The 6,825-nt window shown below is 36.2% G+C and overlaps 1 pseudogene; it reads left to right on the plus strand.

Annotated features, from left to right (window-relative positions):
- The first annotated feature begins 5,900 nt into the window (after positions 1–5,900).
- On the plus strand, positions 5,901–6,389 carry LOC150015099 (thiamine pyrophosphokinase 1 pseudogene; annotated as a pseudogene).
- The last annotated feature ends 436 nt before the right edge of the window (positions 6,390–6,825 follow it).

The following is a 6,825-nucleotide window of genomic DNA, read 5'->3' on the forward strand; positions in this document are numbered from 1 at the left end:
TCTAAAATCAATCAGATAGTAAGTAAACTGTCACTAATAGTGACAGAAAACTAACCTCCAGGATTGAACCCATAACTTCTTGGACTGCTGATACATTTTGCTGCCAAATGCTTTGGCTTTTGCCAGGGTATGTGGGCATTAATGGTGAATTAATTGGAGTAACTATAATTATGCAGCTTTCCACTAGAGATGATATTTTTCCATATCACTTTTATCATAGTCAACAAATCTCAATGTTTATATAACTTATATAGTAACCTGAATGGATTTTATTACTGACAACCATTCTTGCACAGTAGATCCAAAATATCCCTTCCTTGTGCAGTCCATGTTATACAAATTCCAAATCACTTAACTTTTTTTTTAAGTATATTTTATTGATTATGTTGTTACAGTAGTTCCAATTTTTTCCCCTTTGCTCCACTGTGCCCAGTACCCACTTTCACTCCAGCAATCCCACCCCCCTTAGTTCATGTCCATGGGTTGTGCATATATGTTCTTTGGCTTTACCCTTTCCTATATTATTCTTAACATTCCCCTGTCTATTTTGTACCAATCGATTACGCTTCTTAGTCCTTGCATTATTTCCCCACTTCTCCTTCTCCCCGCTCCCAGCTGATAACCCTCCAAATGATCCCCATACCTATGATACTGTTCCTATTCTGGTTTGCTTAGTTGGACTTTGTTCTTATTTTTTAGATTCAATTATTGATAGTTGTGAGTTTGTTGTCATTTTAGTGTTCGTAGTTTTGATCTTTTCCTTAAGTAAGCCCCTTTAACATTTCATATAATAATGGTTTGGTGATGATGAAGTCCTTTAGCTTCACCTTGTCTGGGAAGCACTTCATCTGCACTTCCATTCCAAATGATAGCTATGCTAAATACAGTAAACTTAGTTGTAGGTTGCTTTTCATCACATTGAATACTTCTTGCCAGTCCCTTCTTGCCTGCAAAGTGTCCTGAGAAATCAGCTGATAGTCCTATAGGCAACCCCCTGTAGGCAACTCTCTGCCTCTCTCTTGTTGCCCCCAGGACTCTGTCTTTATCTTTCACTTTTGGCATCTCAGTCATGATGCATCCTGGTGTGGTCCCCTCTGGGTCCAGCTCGCCTGGGAACCTCCATGCTTCCTGGAACTGTATGTCCATGTCCTTCGCAAAATTTGGGAAGTTTTCCTCATTTTTTTCAATTCTTGCTTCCTCATTCTGCACTGATTGACTGTTTCTTTTCTTCCTTATGTTCCAAATTATTGACTTGAACCCCAGCTTTCTTCTCTTCACCATTGGTTTTGTGTGGATTTTCCTTCGTTTCACTTAGCATAGCCTTCACTTATTCTCTTATGCGTTTGCCATACTCAAGCGTATCTGTCAAGTCTGTGAGCATCTTTATCACCAGTGTTTTAAATTCTGCATCTGTTAGGTTGTCTGTCTCCTCATATGTTAGGTTGGCTATCTCCTCGTCACTTAGTTCTCCCACAGGAACCTTGATATGTTTTCCCTTTTGGGCCATATTTCTCTATCTCCTCATTCTGAGAGGCTCCTGTGTTTGTTTGCCTCCACATTTCAGGTAGAGCCGTCGCTTCTGTTACATTGTAAGGCGGGGAGCTTTAGGGATTCATCAGTACAGGGCGACCTGTTTTACCATGTTATGGCACTGTATGTGGGGAGGGGTCCGAGAGATAACAATGCCACCTTCCCAGCTTTCACTTCTTTTCCAGGCACCTCTTCTACTTCCGCATCAGACTGGTGCCCCTCTAGCTGCTGCCCTGGCCATCGTTCTCAGAGTGGGTAGGTCCGAGGATGTTCTAGGACCATGGGGGCCCTTTAAACAAGCAGACTCTGCTGAGACCAGCAGTTTCTGCCTCCACCCCAATCCCCACTGGTCTGCATAGTCAGAAGCAATGAAGCTTGATTGTCCCCGATGCTAGGACCATGAGCTGCAAGGTCCGGTGAGGAGCTGGGAACGCTTCCCAGGTACCCCTCCTGACTTTTTGAAACATGTGACTGCGCTTTCTGCTGGCCTGCCACTGCTGGCTGCTGCCACCACCACCATGCCATGTCTTCTCCACCCTGTCTCTGCCCCTCCTACCTGTCTGGATGAGTATTTTTTCTTTATATCTTTGTTTGCTCATCTTCCATGCAGTTTGATTTTCTGGAACTTCTGGTTGTTTCTAATTTTGAGGTAGTTGTATTCCTTCTTAGTTGTGGAGGGAGACATAGCATGTCTGTCTATGCCTCCATCTTGGCCGGAAGTCCCAAATCACTTAACTTTTAAAAATTATATCAGAAGATATTGTCTCAATGACCAGTTTTTAAATTAACTGAGATTCATTTTGATAGATATCTTTGGTGGTAAATAGATTGCCTTCTACTACAAATTAAAGAACAGCTTGTTTCCTTTGGGTTACACTTTTATGATAAAATGAAAATATTTTTATTTCTTATAATTTATGATATTATTATCATATACTGTTACATAAAATGACAATTAACAAAAACACCCCTGCTGTTACAATCTGTGCTGAAAAGCTTCCTTAAACTATATTGTCTCCATTCTTATTGTAGCTATAGCCATAAGTTAGAATTTTCTCATGCTATTTGCTGGATAATGCTAATACTTGTATACAATAGGCACTAAAAATATAACATGCATTTGCTCAGCTCAAATTTTAAACAGACAAACATCTCTGAATAAAAATCAGATGCTTTAAAGATTTATTCATGCTTGTCAGTGTTTTATTATTATTATTGGCATTTATTTCCTATTTATATTCAAGTAAATTTAATAGAAATTGCTATACTCTACAATCAATATTTTTTTAAAATTTTTTTTAAATTCGGCAGCCGTCCGTCTCGAGAGACGATGGTGTAGCTTCTCAAGAGTCCATCTGCACCGCCGAGAATGGCTGTGCAGTCCGACTCAGGAGTGACATGGTAGTATCTGTCTCCTCCCGTGTTGAATCGACATCTTGCGATGACGCTGAAGCTACAGAGCCTGGGCAGGGTAATATGGAGGGTCTGCTGTTGCCCATGCAGCAGACCCCCCCTCTCTTCGCAGCTGAAGGATCCAAGGGAAAGACGGAGTCAATACAGCTTGGGTTCAGGTGCGCCGCAGGAGTTGCCGGTGTTGACTACAACGTCAAACCGCCTTAGGGACTCCGGCTCCGGATTTTCTGTCGGGGTTTACTCCCTTAGCCTTTCCCCTGAAGAGGTATGCCGCAAGGCAGCGGAGGTTTTTTGGAGTCAGAGTTTTCCTTCTCTGACAATCAATATTATACATAATCAAAGTCTAAATATAAATGTGTGCAGATTTATAACAATCACTATGATTTGGAGGATTATATTTAATTGGAGGAATAAAAAGTTTTTAAAACAATGCAAATAACTCACAAGCTCAGTTTCTTCAGTCTTGAGAATGTTATGAACTATTGAGTAACTTACATATGGTTTGAGTAATTTACATAAGTTTCATTACACTGGGACTAAATACTTGTGAATATTGTGATGGAAATGAGAAATTCTCCTTCCTGAAAATCTAGATTATCAGGTTGAGTAAATATAACATGGTGGTCTATAGTTTTAGCTCTGGAGACAGATTGTTCATATTCAAAGTCAGACATTTTCAGTTACATGACCACAAGTCTCAGTTCCATTATGTGTAAAATATGAATAAAATCAATTTATTGAAAAAATTAAATGAGAAAAGGTATTTCTAAAACCCTGATAATTCTTGTTATTTAATCAAAGCTCAGTAAATACTAGCTATTGCTATATTTAATAGATTGTAAGGTACATTTTTATTACATTTCAACATCTCTGAAATAGGATGTATATTACAGTCTGTATTTTCTTACATTTACTGTAGGCCACAATGCAGTCATAGCATATTTGCTGCTATGTAAACATCAAAAGACTAAAGGCATATCTCTTTATTTTTTCAAGGTCTTCTTTAATTTCTCTCAATAATGATTTTAAATGTAGAGACTTAGGAAATTTTGATATGATTATTTCAAATGAGTTTATGTTTTGTGATGTTATTTTCCAATTTTTATTGTTAATATATGTGTGTATATTATCTTGAGATAAGTTATTTTTATATGGACCTTATGTCCTGTGACATAAACTATTTGTTGGTTCTAGTAGTTTTATTTTGTAGGTTATATGGGATTTTCTATGAATATATTCCTGTGATCTTTAAATAAAGACAGTTTTATCTTCTTTTCTTGCTGATGAGTATTTTTTAACATAGTTTTACTGAAAATTCAAATACATCATGTATAATTATAGATAGGTATCATATCTGTGTTTCTAATTTTACAGGGAAAGTCTTCAATCTTTCATCATTAAAAAATATTAGTGGGTTTTTCATAGATGTCCTGTATCAGGTTGAGATAATTTGTATTTATTTTTAGTTAGATGAGAATTTTTATTATCAAAGGTGTTGAATTTTCTTAAAATTAAATACATTTTGTCTATTATTTTTCTTTTTAGTCTGTTGTTACAGCAGATTACATAGACTGGTTTATAAACATCAAAATAACCTTGCATTATTGAGATAAATTTAAGTCATGGTCATAATTGTAGTATCTTTCTATGCACAGCAATATATAATTTGCTAATATTTGGTTAAGAAGTTTTTGCTTTGATCCATAGTTTCATTTCTTGTAATGTCTTTGTCTGGTTTGGTTATCATGGTAATGCAGGCCTCATGTACTCAATTAGGTTGTATTTCCATTTTCTAATATTCTGTTTTCTGAAATAGTTTAGGTAGTCAGATTTATGGAACATATCAACCTAGTCCTTTGGACCTAGAGTCTTCTCTTCTGGAAACTTTTTAGTTTCCAAATTAAGTTTACAAATTCAGTATCTTTATAGCTAAAATGTTACATTTTATATCACTTTTGAAGTCATTTTTGCTTATTGTTCTTCAAATAATTAAATTTTTTATAAACTGTTTGTTTAGGCTACTATAATAAAACACCATAAACTAGGTGGATTGAGAAACATTTTTATTTCTCATAGGTTTAGAGGCTGAGATTCCATGTTCAAGATACCAGTCAAATTGATTCCTGGTGAGATCTCCTTCCTGGTTTACAGGGTGTCTCCTTATTGTATCTTCCAGTGGCAATGAGAAAAAAATCTCTCTCCTGTTTCTAAATTTAAGAATTTCACCCTCATAATTATTTCCCAAAGGCTCTATCAAAAATGTACAGAATGATTTATCCAAAGCAGCAGAATACATTCTTCTCATGTGCACATGGGACATTCTTCAGGATACTATACGTTAGGCCTCAAAACAAGTCTTTGTAAATTTAAAAAGATTGAAATCATATAAAATCTCTTTTCTGACCACAATGGTATGAAACTAGAAATAAATTACAAGAAGAAAAATGATAAATTCCTAAGTATGTGGAGATTAAACAATGAAAGGGTCAAAGAAGTAATCATTAAAGGGGAAAAAATCTTGAGAAATATGAAAATAGAAATACAACCAGCCAAAACCTATGCAGCACAGGCCATTCTAATTAGGGAAGTTTTCTATGTGCTACATGGGCATGTTGATTTTCTATTGCTACTACAACAAATGACCACAAGCTTTGTGCCTTAAAACAACACAAATTTATTATTTTACTGTCTTTTAGTCAGAAGTGGTACAGATCTCATCAGACTAAAATAAAGATGTTAGTAGACTGCATTTCTTTCTAAAGTTTAGGGAAGAATCCTTTTTTTGCACATTTGGTTTGTTAGCAGAATTCAGTTCCTTCCAGATGGAGAACTAAGATTTAGATATTTTTGCTGGCTGAAATCTGAGAGTAGTTTCCTGTATATAGAAGTAAGTGCAATAAGTAGGTAGTGATCTCTCTTTCATCTGCTTATATGATTTCACTGAAGGAGAGAAGAAAATGCCTGAATTTATCAATGGGGACTTCGATTCTATTAGGTCAGAAGTTACAGAATATTGTGCTATTAAGGGATGTGAGCTTTACTAAGTGCTTTGAAGTGCTCCAAAATGAAATAGAAGGAATAGGTCTATAGGTAGTTGTGATTATAACACTGAGAAAACTCACTGGGCATTTTGAACAGATCATGGCACCTTGTTCCAAGCAACTAGCATCACTTCTTTGCCAATTATAATTATCCAAGATTACATCTGCTCCAACCAGGGATGCACAAATTACATGTAGACACTAGAATGGAAGGTGGTGGTATGGCTTTATTCCTGCTGGACAGCCTTGCATTCAGATTATGACAATGGGCCAAGAGTAGAATCTCAAAAATTGTGTGCTTATTTTTGGAATACTAGTCAGCACTTTCAATACCTATGATGGACCTGGTTTTATGACCATAAAATGGACAACCTACTCCTCTGGACCATGGCTATCAAGAACTGACCCAGGTCTATCCTAGAAAATATACCATGTGCACTCAAAAATAATGTGTATTCTGCTGCTTTGGGATGAAATGATCTGTAGATAACAATTAAGCCCATTGATCTAGTGTGTCACTTAAGGCCACTGTCTCCTTGTTGATTTTCTGTCTGGAAGGTCTCTTAATTAGTCAGTAGAGTGTTAAAATCTCCCACTATGACTGTATTTCTGTTGATCTCTGTCTTTGAGTCCCTCAAGATTTGCTTTACATATTTAGGTGCTTCTATGTTGGGTGCATAAATGTTTACTAGGGTTTTCCCCTTTATCATTATGTAGTGTCAATCTTTGTCTCTTATTATAGCCTTGGTTTTAAAGTCTATTTTTTGGATGTAAGTATTGTTACCCCAGATTTTTTTCCCTTTCAATTTCCATGAAATATATATTTTTTATCTCTTTACTT

The sequence above is a fragment of the Furipterus horrens genome, unplaced genomic scaffold (assembly GCF_987537825.1).
Source record: "Furipterus horrens unplaced genomic scaffold, mFurHor1.1.pri manual_scaffold_3, whole genome shotgun sequence".
In the NCBI taxonomy this organism is placed as follows: domain Eukaryota; kingdom Metazoa; phylum Chordata; class Mammalia; order Chiroptera; family Furipteridae; genus Furipterus; species Furipterus horrens.